This window comes from Zea mays, chromosome 5 (assembly GCF_902167145.1).
Source record: "Zea mays cultivar B73 chromosome 5, Zm-B73-REFERENCE-NAM-5.0, whole genome shotgun sequence".
Lineage (NCBI taxonomy): Eukaryota > Viridiplantae > Streptophyta > Magnoliopsida > Poales > Poaceae > Zea > Zea mays.
Window position 1 is genome coordinate 49,803,759 of NC_050100.1, and position 15,432 is coordinate 49,819,190.

At 40.4% G+C, this 15,432-nt stretch overlaps 1 long non-coding RNA gene across 1 annotated transcript; it reads left to right on the plus strand.

The window, feature by feature from the left end:
• The first annotated feature begins 4,877 nt into the window (after positions 1-4,877).
• LOC103626323 (uncharacterized) lies at positions 4,878-5,167 on the plus strand. Its single transcript, XR_002261930.1, has 2 exons — positions 4,878-4,985; positions 5,121-5,167. It is a non-coding gene; the product is annotated as an uncharacterized lncRNA (long non-coding RNA).
• Positions 5,168-15,432: the final 10,265 nt, after the last annotated feature.

The following is a 15,432-nucleotide window of genomic DNA, read 5'->3' on the forward strand; positions in this document are numbered from 1 at the left end:
GTTACTTCTGTGGCAAATAGAAATGTAGAGAATCTTGATACTGTACAACATTCTTAAGTCACTAGAGCCAATTTTCTGAATGTCAAGAGAGATACTAAATACAATCTATCACCAACCCCCTTAATATCCAACTTCAAATGCAGCACTGCAACTTCACATAGTTATCTACAGGTCCATAATTTAATTTAACTGATTGACCTAGCACTACAAGTTTCAGCTCAAGTATTTGGATCATTTGGCTCAAGTGACCAGAGGTTGCACGTCATTTATACTGTTAAGAGTGATGTGTACAGTTTTGAAGAGGTAATGTTAGAGCTATTGACAAGGCTAATGAAACTGCGCTCACCAGGTTCCTATCATCCCTCATGGACTACAACCCCACGGTATGGTGCCGTCGCTTCCCTCTCGCCTTTTCTACTTTCTGTGAGAGACTTATCCTGGATTCCCTGATGCTTTGTTTGGTGGTGAGGAAGATTCCTGATGAGCTGGTGGAGCACTACCTTGGCCACCGCAGCGGGTTTCACTGCCCCTACCTTCGTTTGTGAGTGCTTGGCCTTTTTCCAATCTCTCTTCTTGGTGGATAGTAGTAAGCTGAGACATGATCAGTGCCATGGATTAAAGTTAGAAACATAAATTGTTTGTTTTCTCTCTCACATAATATAATTTCATGTTTTACAGAACGAGACTGGTTGTTGTAACTACCCAAGAGTTCCTATAAGACATTTTTAGGGGGTGCATTTGCATCCCCACAGAGAATGTAGTTTGGCCCCTGATTAGAAAAACATATATGCACATTTCTATAGTTCTGGTAAGCATCGTTTCCATTTTTATCGAAAATTAGAAGTACAACTAGCAGTGTGCTTACTCATACATACTCCCTCTGTCACACAATATATGGAATTCTAGGATTAAGATGTTTTATTATATTTTCTCTCTTAATATTGCTCTCTTTTATAAGACTAGAAACAAATGATAATTGGTAGATTACGAAACAGAGTGAGAAGAGTCTGATGGTAGCACTAAATATTTTTTGTTGTTACTTGATCTCTTTCTCCGCCCTCCAATGTGAGTTCATCTCCTTCCTGCTACTCCATTGCCTCTTCTATAATTACGATGTTAGTGTTCTTTCCTGTGTGTGGCTGGATTGTCACAGTTGTACAGCTTCCCGAGCCGCCATGCCAACTTCATGGAGGAATTTGTGTGGGCAGCTGGTTATACTGATTTTCATGCAATGATGGAGATCCCAAATTGAATGGATGTGAAGGGTTTTCCACAAGTGTTTCATTGTCACAAGTATGGACATCCTTCCAGTGTTCATATGCTTGCTTCACTACTGCACGTGCTTCGGCCTGAAAATAGGCAAACAACAAACATGTAAAAACACATGGTCCAGGTCAGAAAAGGTGGGCATATAAGGAAAATGGATGAACTTGTTTAAAGAAAACCTGGAAAGCGATGCAACATGGTTACCTTCTCCTTTTCAGTAAAGTCATCAACAAAAACATATTTATCAGATATTAACCCTCTTACTTCTCCAACTACATTGAATACAACACCAGCTTTGTTTAGACCATCAGGATAGTAGTGATGCACTTTGTCAGTTAGAACACATGTTTTTGCATGTTCCACACTGGCCTCCCACATCTTTGTTGACATGCCACTACCTAATATCTGCACAATTTGGACATAAAGCAGGGTTAGTAATACACATGGATACTTATATTTATTCTTGGACATTTTTGTATGTGATATCTTTTTGTTCAAGCAGTTTTTTGTGCTTTATAATTTCAAAGTGTGCAAGAGTGTCCAGAATGTCTTCACATGGCCTCACTTTATGAGATACTACTGCTTTTATGCAATATACTTTTGTTGTGTTGTGTGCCTGATAAGTTGCACCATAATATTTCTTACTTTAAGGACAAAGGTTCTGATGAGGTTGTATTCAAGGCCATGGGGAGGGCTATCAATAAGACTGTCATGGTTGTGGAATTGATCAAGGTACTCCTTATGGCTCTGGTGCTTGCTAATATTACTTATCACTTGATTCTAATTGTTACTGTTATTACTGTGAAGAGGAGGATTGTTGGCCTCCATCAGAATACCACCACTGGATCTACTGATATTACTGATATGTGGGAGCCATTGGAAGAAGGCCTACTTCCGTAAGTGACTTGTTTTTATTCCGGGATAGAACTATAACTGCACATGAACCCGTAATTTTGGAGTTCAAGATTATATCTCTCTGCAGGCTTGAGACAACAAGACATGTCTCCATGATCACTATAACTCTTTCAAAGAAGGAGCTGGACACATCATCTATCGGGTATGCATACTGCACTCTTTTGTCAGCTGCATTTAATGACTTTCTTTGCCAGTGTGTCTTAACCAAATTCTATGGTTTTCTATGCCATGAACTCACATATCGCTGCGTCAAGTCTGTACTAACTATTAAGGGGGCAGTGTAGACTGCCCCTCGCCTCCCCGCCTACGAATCCCCCGCCGCGAAACCAGCCGTCACCCGCACGCCCTCACGCTTCGCGAATCCCCCGCCGCGCCTCAAGCTCCGCGTAGCCCACCCACTGCAATCCTGTTCGCCTTTTTTCCGCCGCCAAACCCGCCCCTCCCCTGGCATCGCAGCTTCTCTCGCCTCCTAAGACGCATCCCTCGCCCCCCATCACAGCCGCGGGCTCGCGCAAGCATCGCCCCTCCCCTCCACGGCATCGCAGTCGCGGGAGCCCGAGGCACCCGCAGGAACGCCATCCATCTGGGTTCAAGAGGGCCGCCGCCCCGTTATCGTCCTCATCACCGACGCCCTGTTATTCTCTTCGCCGTGAGTGCCTTATTCGATTCGTGGATGCGGCTGCCTGCAGGAGCTGGAACTGCTGAGCGATGGGGCCAACGTGTACAAGCTCATCGGACCGGTGCTGGTCAAGCATGACCTCGCTGAGACCAAGGCCAACGTCAAGAAGCACATCGAGTACATCTCCGCAGAGCTGTCAGCCGCATTCAGCTGTCCTACTTTGCGGTTTCATTCATCAGCTCATGGTGTAAAATTCGTGTTCTTGTGCTCACCTTGTGGAACTGCCTATTTTGCAGGAAGCGGATGGATCGGGCGCTCAAAGACTTGGAGGAAAAGCAAAACAACAAGAAGGAATCGGTATGTTATTGCCCCTTATTTTTTACTGTAACTTTTACTAGGTGGTATACAAAATTTGGTGTCTGCAATTAATTATCTGTTCAAATCTGTTGAATTATGCTCGAGTTCAGTAGCCGAGTTGAATTGTATGTTGAATTAATTATACTTGTGCTCATCTTTGTGATTTTGTGATCCACTATAATATCTGTTTATTCAGAACATTCCAGATGTTTACCCTTTTCAGAATCATAGTTGGCAGTACCATTTCTGTTATAATATCCTTTATGTGGAAATTAAAGTATGCTCCCGAAAATCCCAAATTTGAGCGCAGTTGTTATAATCTGCAGGTGGCCGTGCAGATTCCGGGTTGTGCTCCGTCGGCCTGGCACCCATGCGAGTAGCGGTGCGAGCAGCGGTAGTAGCCCTGCTGAGCCCAGTGCTGAGTAGGCTAAATGCATGGTCTGATGAATTCTGGTGGTCCTATTCCTTCATCTGTATCACTACAGTTTGTTGTTAATTGTTTCTTAACCTGTAGTGTGGCAGCAGATATTCAGACTATGCTAGAAGAAACCCAGCTGAAATTTGAGGAGGAAAGGTATTTGGTATTTGAACCACTCAATTTCCCCCATTAACTTACTGAGAGCATCTAAAGCCAGTTATAATTGCTGGGAGCTAAACAAAAATATACATCTTCTGTGAGAACACACTAATCTGTGTTCCTATTTGTGCATGCAGACAGAATTTGTTAAAAGTACTGTCTAACACTTCCAAAGAGGTATTCATAACAACTTGTACTCCAGGGTTTTATTTTCTTCTAAAATGACACGGATTTGTACTTCAGCAGTGTGAGGGTTCACTGAACGAAGAGTACAACAAGTTTCAGGAAACATATGATATGTTCTGTAAAGAAAAGGATGCTCACATGCAGACTTTCAGAGGTAGGTCAAACAAGAGCAGTATCAATTTCTTCACTTCCATATGAAGCATGGCTCTCTTTTTTTCACTTCCAAAACAAACTACTAGCTAGGATACTTGATTTATTAATTCACGATTGAATTTAGAGTACACCTTGGAATGAACCTGTGTGCTTTTCTGTACTAACTATTAAGGGGGCAGTGTAGACTGCCCCCGTCTCCCCGCCTACAAATCCCCCGCCGCGAAACCAGCCGTCACCCGCACGCCCTCACGCTCCGCGAATCCCCCGCCGCGCCTCAAGCTCCGCGTGGCCCACCCGCCGCAATCCTGTTTGCCTTTTTTCCGCAGCCAAACCCGCCCTTCTCCGCTCGTTCCGTTTCGTTTCCACTAGCCATCCAATAATGTTGCCCCACCATCGATGTACCGAACAGCATATTCGGGCCGGTGCAGGACGTGCGCATCCCGTACCAGCAGAAGCGCATGTTCGGCTTCGTCACCTTCATGTATGTCGAGACGGTGAAGGCCATCCTGAGCAAGGCAACCCGCACTTCGTGCGCGACGTGCGCGTGCTCGTCAAGCCCTACAAGGAGAAGGGCAAGGTCCCCGGCAGGTTCAGGTCCGTTCTCCCTTCTTCTCTGTTGCATTGCCGGCCCATTGCCTACCTGCATGCATCACATTCTCATCCACATCCGCGCTTCTCTTCAGTCACATTGCAATTGCACTGTACTGCACGTTGGGTTGCATTGCTTGTTTGTTTCGATAGCTTCAGTTGCCACCTAAAAAAAGCTTCTTTTTCGGTTTTATCGTTTTGTCTGGTTGCAGGAAGCTGCAGCACGCGCACCATGGCGGAGCCGAGTTCGCCGGTTGCGCGTCGCCCACTGGATTGCTGGATTCCAGGGACCCCTACGCCCTCCTGCTTCTTTCAGGTGCCCAGGTAAACGTTCTCAGCAGCTAGCTTAAATCTTTTCTGCGTGCTATTTCTCTTATTGCAAGCAATTCATGTGGGGTGAGCAAAAGAAATCAAAGATTATTGTTTTTTTGTTGTTACATCTGTTCGAAATTTCTCCAGGTTTTCTCCTGGGCATGAAGCCATTGGGCTATGATGTGTGAGGTGCACAAAGCAAAAAAAGGGGAGGGCCCCCCTCCATTCCTCTAATCTAGGAGTAAGTGTCAACAACAGCCCTCCGTGTGCCTGTCTTTCTGATAGTGCTGTAACCATTAATAATAAGCTAGCTGCTACTCCCATGACCATGATGCATGCATATGCCAGCATAGATCCTGAATCATGATGGTCATAATCTGTGTGTTGACGGGCTGTTGTGCGCAGGGGACTACTAATATGGCTACATGATGGCCGGCCCCATCAACCGAGCATAGAGAAGCTTTGACAAAGAAAAAGGAAATACCTTTGAAGAGGTGTAATCTTCTTCAGAGTGGGAGGAGGGGATAGTGAAGACGGCAACAGAGAAGAAACAAGTTCAGGTTGTTTTTAGCTCTTAGGCCTATGATAAGTATATGAGGTGTTCACCAGTGAGGTGTTAAAAGTTGTAGAGGATGGACTGAGGGAAGCTAGCTTTGAGATTGGACTTGATGATCAAAAGGTGCACAAGGAGATGGACGAGATCTATACCGTGGTAAGTTTAATTGATTTTACAATACATGTATCTGGCAGTTCATAAACATCTCTACTCCTATTAATGTATACAATAAGTTGTTTGTTTTGCAATCAACACTGCAGGCAACTATAATCTCGAGAATACCATGGAGTCCCAGGTCAGGCTTATTGAGCTAAACATCTTGTCAAAGCCCTAATGTAGTTACTTTGATAAATGAGTTTTGGTTCCATACTCTACTTAGATGTAGTGGTTATGATATGAGCATTGGGTATCCACCGGCGAGCCTACTTGTGTCTATCTTTTGATGGAAGTTGTTATGATTCTTTTTATTTTTTGTTATCTTTTGATGGAAGTTGTTATGATTCTTTTTATTTTTTGTAGTGTTGGTGTATGTTGTATCGACCCTTATCATTCAAAATCTTAAGTGGATTGAAACACCGTGTTGTTAACATCATGCAAGTTTTATATATACCCAATTTAGGTCGAGAAGTCTCATGCTATGATATGTTGTTTGATTTACAATATCGTGTGTATAAATATTTCATGTTTTCACTTTGTTTGATTTGCGGTACCACACATATAACTATTTTATGTGTTTCCCGTGGCAACGCACGGGCATAGACCTAGTAATGTGTGAACAGGTATCTTCGGACTCGTATCAAAGAGGGAGATGGGATATAATGATTTTCGGACGAAGGTCACAAAGGGCGAACCTTTATAAATGCATTACATATTGACGGAGAATGAATTACAAGAAACATAAAAAATTATGTAGATCATCATATATCATTATTATATATAAATAAAAATAACATTGAATTACAGATGTACCTCCAATTTGAAGGAAATGAAAGTACAAGCGTGACGCAAAAGTGAACACCAAGTCAGCGTGAACAGTACGGGGGTACTGTTCACCTATTTATAGGCACGGGGTACAACCCATACAAAATTACATACATGCCCTTTACATTTGGTGGTAATTCTATAGTAATCTATCGAAGAGTATAATGTGTGAACAGGTATCTTCGGACTCGTATCAGAGAGGGAGAAGCTCAAAAGATACGAAGGTTGATACAGCGCCGAAGCTGTGAAGCAGGGAAGCTTCGGCATGTTCGCAGAAAAGGGAACCGACTTGAAGATGAAAAGGCCATTTAGACCTCGATAGATTACTATAGAATTACCACCAAATGTAAAGGGCATGTATGTAATTTTGTATGGGTTGTACCCCGTGCCTATAAATAGGTGAACAGTACCCCCGTACTGTTCACGCTAACTTGGTGTTCACTTTTGCGTCACGCTTGTACTTTCATTTCCTTCAAATTGGAGGTACATCTGTAATTCAATGTTATTTTTATTTATATATAATAATGATATATGATGATCTACATAATTTTTTATGTTTCTTGTAATTCATTCTCCGTCAATATGTAATGCATTTATAAAGGTTCGCCCTTTGTGACCTTCGTCCGAAAATCATTATATCCCAAGGGAAATAATGCTTCGTAGGACGAAGGACTTAACCGATTAACATTTTCTATGTTGCCTTGTTCTTGAAGCATTTGAGAACAAGTCCCCAACAAGTATCACGGCTCAACCGAAGTCAAGCATTAAAGTCGTTTAATGTTTATGTCAGCACATCGTCCTACCTTGTCTAATTGTAGCCTTGCCACTCGCAATCTGGACGGGGCTATGTTGGCTAAAATTAGCAATAGCAATTAGGCATGATACGTGTATGTTTCACATCTTAATATAAGCCGCGTTTGAATGCATAGTAGACAATTGTTCATTACACCGGTCTGCGTGTGTGTGCAGGAACATGTTGCTGCTGAAGAATGTGATCAGCCTGAACCCTGACGCGGAGGAGGTGTCGCAGCAGAGGTTGCTCTCGCTCGTGGCCGAGCGCCTCGTCCCAACATTACTGGGCAGGTTCGGTCCTAAATCTCCAGAGATCTGGATGTTCGTGTTCGATGCGTCAATGCGGGAATGACGTTGTGTTAGGATGCAGCGGCAGTTTGTGAGCTGGCATGTAATAGTTTGGTTTGTTGTTTGTGGCATTTCCTGGCGTGTTAATCATTTCGATTCAAAGGTCAAGGATGAGGGGTATGTTAACACCCGGGAGCAGAACATCACAAATGCTATTGATCTTTTCCTGCACCTCACGACAGGCATTGCGTCAACGTGATGTTCGGGAAGTGCAATGAGCACACACACAATATAGTTGTCGTCACTGCATTGGCTGTTATCCATGGTGTCGCTGGACACCTCGTTGCAGCAAGTCAGAATCAAAATCAAATTGAGTAGGAGCAAAGGCGCCAGCTCAGATTAAAAATTCCCTGGTATGTTCAACATGAACTCTTTTTTGGAGGTTTTTTTCTATTTATATTAGAGATCTTTGTCGAAACTGATATTGAAAGTTGCCATTGCGAGCTCTTGGTCTCACAGAATACAAATACTAGGCTAGCCGGGCCGAAAGATGCTCCTGATCTTGCTAGACTCATACAAGTAATGTCTGCTTCTTGTTGCTATTATTCTAGGTTTTTTCACCATTCCTCTTATCCTTTAAATTTATAAATTTATAGTTTGTAAAATGTGCAATGGTCCTTTAAACTATGTAATTACATCTTGTGATGAGATGGTGAATCTGAAGCTATGCCTTTAACCTTGAACGAATGGGCGCACAAGAGGGTAATCATATATTGAGGTTTAAATGCAAGTATACAATAATAATGCATTTCCCAAATCATTAATTCTGCAAGTGATGAGTTTTTTCTTTCTATTCCCAGTTTTCTCTGTGATGTGCAGTTTGGACATTTGAATGCACATCAGTAACTGTGGTTGCATTAATGGTCCAATGGAGAGCAATGATGTGAATAACAAGCTGTCATTTTTGCCCTCTTGTTCAAAGCTTGAAATGGAATTGTGCACTTATTCGAGCATTAATCTTGTAATACAGAAACTATGCACTCATTTGAGCATTCTAGATATAACTTACTACATGTCAAAACATTGATGCCTAAGTTGGTTGCTGTAAGAACTAAGAAACGAAACATTAGTTGATGAACTAAAAGAAGCTTTAGCTGATTGCGAACAGAAGCCAAAAATTATTCTTGGGGGAGCAAGGTGTCATAGAAGTAAGGTGATTCTTATGATCCTATGTCTGTGAATAACTAAAGGTTTGCTCCGAAAATTTCTCTGGTATTGAACCCTTGCATAATAGGTCGCTCGACACCTGGATGCAATTACAGTTGTCACTGGGATAGTAGGGTGTGCAGGGCTGAAGGTAACACCCCTTCTATTTATCACATTTCTCTTCGTGCTTTTCTTATGTTGGGTCTTCCGAGAACCTAATGTTGATATTTATAAAATGTTTGTGTATAAATGATATTTATGTGCTTGCAATGGTGTGTCTGTCGGCTTGAGGCATGGTTTGCTGTAGATGCAGATGAAATATCTCTGAAGAATTGGGATCAAATTCGTGCTATGCACTGGTGCAAAGTGAAAGCCAAGATCTAAATAATGTTGTAGATAGAATTATTTTCATGTTATCAAGTAATTATATGCACTGCCAGTATGAAGTCTTGGTCCACTATCTATTTCCATGTGGTCAATATTCACCATAATGCCAAAACATCAGGAGGCATTTCATATCCTCAGTTGAAACAAAATTATGCAGTTTAATTCCTTCCTTCATGAGCTAATGCTCTTCACTCACCAGAAATTATCTATATGAACTTTACATGCAGGGTGATACAACAGTAACAGAGACCAAACTCGAACTCAAATAAAATTGCACTCACACGGAACTAACCTCAGTAGCCTCTTCACCTTTTGATTCTTCCTCCTCTTCAACCTGTTAAGACAAGGAATATAGGTGTAGCTGCAAATACATAATTGTAGCAGAAGGAAGCAGAATTACAGTAAACCATATCACAATCCTACGTCAACTGTTCTTGTTTTCTCCTGCCATGTATATATGGTGAATGAAACAAACTGTGAGTAGGTCTTAACTAATTCTTAAATCCTGGTGGGGTCAACAAACTCATATTTGTCATCATCCTGAAACAACAAAGCAATAAGAATTCTGAAAAAAATGCATTTTGTAAGTTGAAAATCTCGCTTATTATATTGTTCTGATTATTCTCATTTATCTCCTAATACTAAAATTAGTCGATGTGGAACATATGTCAATCACACTTCAGTTACAATTAGGTTTAGCCCAACTTTTCAATTTGGAAGTTACTTCTATATTATTATAGCTAATATAATACTTAGTCAAAATATTTAGATTTCAAGTAAATCTTGCTAGCTTGATATCCGCCGTGGTGCAGGCAAAGATAAAGGTTGAGGAAAGTGCACTAGGAGTTGCGTCAGGAGTGATTTTGTTTCTTCATGAAGGTACATCACATTTTATGCATGAATTTACTATTAGTTGATAATTTCATTTGTGCTGTTATAAATGGACACTGGACAGTTAAAAGAATTACAGAAAGCAACAATATATATCTACAACACTAGAATTGGATGGTGAGCTTAAATAAATGTAACATTTCAGTATTTTGCGCCAAATATTCAATATTTTGGACGTAACACTTCAAAAGCAGATGTCTCTATAGCTATGATTACATTTTAACCTATTCTAACACCAATGTTAAGCACTTACTTTTGCAATCATCCTAGATTTTGTAATGTTTCCATATTAACGAGTCAGTTAAGTTGAATGGGTGATTCTTTCCTGTTGGCTTCTAATCCACACATTGTTCCTCAGCTCCTGGCTAATTGAGCTGTTCTTGTACTTAACTAAACTGTAGAAGTTTGGTGCCAACATTCTTAGGACATCTTCTTGCGGCCAGCTACTGTGCCAAAATTTGGCCTTGTGGCCATTACCCATTGTCGTAGTGGTGCACGTGTTGGACAACATACAATGTCATAGTTCTTTGGCTTGACATTCCCATGGTAATAAAAGGAAGGGACTTATTTCAACCTTCTATCTATATTTGTGAGAATAATCTAATTTTTATGTGTCCAATAATGGGCCCAGTGTTAATTAGGCTATCCTATATCAGATATGAATCTGTTAATTTGCATGTAAATATATTGTACACAAGGGGACTGTCGAAAAATATTTATTTATAGAACCAACATATTATGTAGACTTGTTGCATGGCTTTGTTAGTTTGTCTACCTCCATTGTACATTTGTACAAACAACATGGTCATCAAAGGATTTTGAGCTGCTACCCTAGAATGCATGCTCTCAACACTTCACAATGCTAATGACACTTCTTTATTTGTTGAATTTCAGATCTTGCTGAGCAATTCAATCGCAAATGCAATAACTATACAAACGGCTTGGTGCTTTTGCATGGGCTTTTCTTTTGTTTCTAGGTAACCACATACCATTTCTTTGTTGTTAATATTCTAGGTAAAATAAGTGTTTGTTGGCACACATTTTTTTCAGCAGTTCTAGCAAACATTAAGTTTAATCTTTTCCAACAGTTCTAGCAATATAAGTCAACCTCTTTTTTGAAATTTTTAAAAGTTCTCCATTGTACATTTGTACAAACAACACCGTTTGTCTTGAACTGTAGGTATAGTTCATAGGGTTTATGCATGCATGTCTAAGTTTGATCATCACCCCTAGGGCTCCATAAGGAATCGATCCTTTCTTTGATTCTCTAACAAATTACAAACAACTCTCTTGCATATCCCCAAAAAAAATATAAATATAAGAAATTTAAGAGGAAAATAGAATTGATCTTCACAGAAAATACTCAATACTCACAAAGAAACACAAAGAAATACTCAATACTCAATACTGCATCTAAAATCTATAACTCACAACTTCAATTATTTGTACAAGTGTTTATTATTCTATAATCTGTTGATACAGATCTAAAAATTTTGCAGTTACGAAGGGAATATCTAATTAAAAACATGTCGAGCTTAAGTTTCTTCATCAAATCCACTGTAGGTGGCTTGAAAAGGTAACTTAGTTATGGTTGCCTACACTAATCACCGAAAGGTTCAGTTTAATTGGGATTTACTTGTAGCAGTTTGTTGCTAAAATTTTAAGATAAATGGAGAACCTTCATAAATAAACTATGTCAAATGGAATTGCATACATCATGATAGTCATACTCAAATTTAGACAACTCAGAACATTTTGCATCAACTACTCTGATTACTTACTTTCCTCTCTTCTAATGCCGAGCACTCTGAAAAGTTGGGTCCTTCATTCCCTCACTCTCTGTTTGATCATATTGTTAGCAATCTTTCCACTGTCATCATTAGGCATCGAGTGCTCAGGAAACTGAAATGCTCCTCGACACTGAGCCACCTTACCTTCATCTTTAGGGAAGAAGTGCTATGAAATCAGAAACAAACCTTCATTGACAGTCATCTTGTGATCTCTGCATCTTACCTACCCTAACCATTGATGACGGACGTGATGCATGTGCTGGCTGTGTGCAGGAGGCATCGTCGTCGTCCCATTCACCCTTCTCTTCTTGGCTGTGTACATGAGTCGTCGTCGTTGGTGTGATTCTACATGACTGGCTGCTCACTTTTGAACCTTGTTTACAATCTTTAACTTGTAGCTCCCCGCCTGGTTGTTTACTAAATGGATGATTTGGTAATTTTACCGACGCTACTTTATTCTGCTGTGATAGGATTTTTTTGAAACCTTCAAGCTTCGACGCCCGACCCTTTGCATTTTTGGTATAGTGAAGATTGAACTATCAGAGTGAATGCAGAAACAATTTATAGATGATAGGTACTACATATGGTGAGTTCTCAACCTTTGATGTCAGTGTTGGTTGGTCACCTGTTTTTTTGTTCATGGACTCATCGAACTGGCGCTCGCTTGTTTCTATGTATAGACAGATGAGGCAACTGGCCATGGTGTATATGCTGCTTCGACCTGTGCAGTTTATGGATGAAGACGAAGCTGACCTGCAGATGTAAGCTTTGTTTTCTATGGACTAGATCTTCTGTATCCAAATTGAACGGATTGTTCTGATAAATATAGTGTGAAAAGATAATTATAATATTTGTTCTTGTGCGTCATCGCAACACATTTTGGTGGGGTAATATGAACTTTGATCTATTTTTCCAATTATATTCTAGGCTCTAACCAACTGATCCAAAATGTCACATTGATTGATACGTGGATTTTGATACTTCTGAATGGAGATATGTGTTGTGTAATGACACCTGTATAGATAGTACACTCAGGGTTGGACCACTGACGACGAACATCTGTGCAAACTTTGTCAAGGACTTTGCAAGTAACAACTCCTTGTGTTTCGAAGTAAATCCTATTTTTTATTATAAACAAATAATATTTGGTCACAATAATATTGTTTTACTTGGTTCAGTGGAAGGCTTGCAAAGTCACCAGAATATTTTGAAGATTTATTCTGTGGTCTAGCTTGTTTCCAGGAATACAGATTAAGAACCAGTGGTAGGACCCTGTGACAGTTGAGTCTCTTTCTGTTATCCACATAAGTGAACAATTTTTGTAGGTGCCATTGAATAGTTAGGACTTATTTCAGTTATATAAAATCAAAGAAAATTACAAGTTAATTCATATATATGCAATAAAGCTTCTTAGTAATTATATGCAGGTACTGTTTCAAATAGAACGTGCCAAGTGCTCCCAATGCAAGCTCGATTGTTGCAAGCTTGTCAAACACATTAAACTCTTACCCTTGAAAAAGCGAGAAGAATACATCAGAAAGGTTGCTCCAAACATTGCAAGTACAAATAAAATGTGCGTGTTGTACATTAATATCATGATTTTCCATGTTCTTTTGCAAATCTAGGGCTAACAGACGACTCATCTTAACAGTATAACACACATTTGTACATAAATTATCATAGTATTATATGTTTCCGTTGCAACACACGGGCACTCACCTAGTAAATAGTATGAAGCCTTGCTTTTATTGTTCCAAGTTTCAACTTTTAAATTTGGTTTCCAAGCTTGGATCTAAATGTTGAGTTACCAAACTCTTAATATTATTACTGAATTATTCATAGAGGGTTTTACTTTATAAAGGAAGGAATTCATTATTGGAAGACATTTTACTTCAAATCTTTTTGGGGAATTTTCTAAATCACCAAAATATGATTTTGGGTGTTACAACATAATAGACTCGAAAACAATTATTAGTCTCAAGGACTTATATTATAGAGTAACATTCCCTTGAAAGTGTGCATACAACTATTGAATACTTGTAGGAGACATGCACTTTGATTTTGAGATCAAGAGGGCCAAATTATCTATAATCCGAGCTTTGTCACATATAAGTCAAAACACCACCACTTGGAGAATTTAAAGTTCGAAGCAAAGCATTAGTGTCATCTACTTAGGAGTGTTCAATAAGCTATGTGGTATGCTTAACTTAAACATTTTGAACCATGTAGGTTTGCTCATAAATATGAATTGAAAACGAGCATTCCTATCATATGATATACCTAGTATGCCACATGTAAAACTAGGCATGTAAGGTAAAAAGGTAAAAACTAGATACAAAAAATAGATACGCATATCTAAAAGCAAGTTATGCAATAAATCTAGTTACCTTAGTCGTGGGTGGAGAATTTAGGTCCAAAGTATTTACTAACCCACTTGGCAATAAATTTGATCCAATGTCATGCATCTGTCACGCCCGATTTTAAGGACAAAACCAAATGCATAGCATGTGTGCCAGGATCTATTTCCATATATATGTTAACGTTACAAGTGTAATATATTAAAAGAACAATACATAAAGCGTAAAAAATTATATTAACATATTACACTTCGAAATGACATAATGTCTTAACCTTTATTATTTATCAAAGTACAGCAGAACATGGGCACCCTTCCACAAGAAGATAACCGGAGGTTTCGCTACACTAGCATCCTATCAAGTTCACCATCATATCTTTATCTGCAAACTTCTGATTTATCAATGATAACAAAAACAATTTAAATTTATGTATGAGAACATGTAAATTATTGTGAATGCAAAAATAAATTATTTAGCATAAACATATGGAACCAACATGTATATATCAATTTATTTGCGCTCCAATAATCGTTTTACATAAAAATATGTCGCAAGGATCCATACACGCTATTAAACGTAGACTTTAGGGGGTAGCAATAAAAACTATCATCTTCTACCTTGCAGCAACAGAGAAGCAACGTCTTCTCGGCATGATAGCTCGGTTGGCGGGGCGAAGCTCCGGTGGGGTAAACGCTTGTGGCGTTGGGGCGCAGCAAACGACGACGTGATCATGGATGTGATAAAATTGATGGAAGGAGTTCGGCAAGGGTGAGTTCGATGCAAGACAGAGAATCTGGCATGTGGCGGCAAAAGGCACCAGCAGAGAACTGTGGCGGTGGTGAGCAGCAGGGGCGTGCAAGAGATGGCGAGCAACAGACGTGGAGGGCGAGCGGGGAGGGTGTAGGCGAGGGAGAAAACAATCGCGGGCTCCAAAGGCACTGCGGCTGCGTGCAACATAGCTTCGGCATAGGCCGCACAACGTGCAGGCTGGCAATTTGGGGAGACGGTCACAGAGGCGTAGAGGACGTCGCCAAGCGGCAGAATTGAAGGATAAGACACCGGGGAACTCGAGCTGATCACAGGTGGCTGGGAAGTGTCGAAGGCGAGGGAAATCGGCAACGCATGGCGAGCAATGGAAGCAGTGGCGCGGCTCTGCAAAGACAGGGAGCTGGAGCTCGTCGAGGGGGTAGGAAGGCCGGAGATGGATTCGG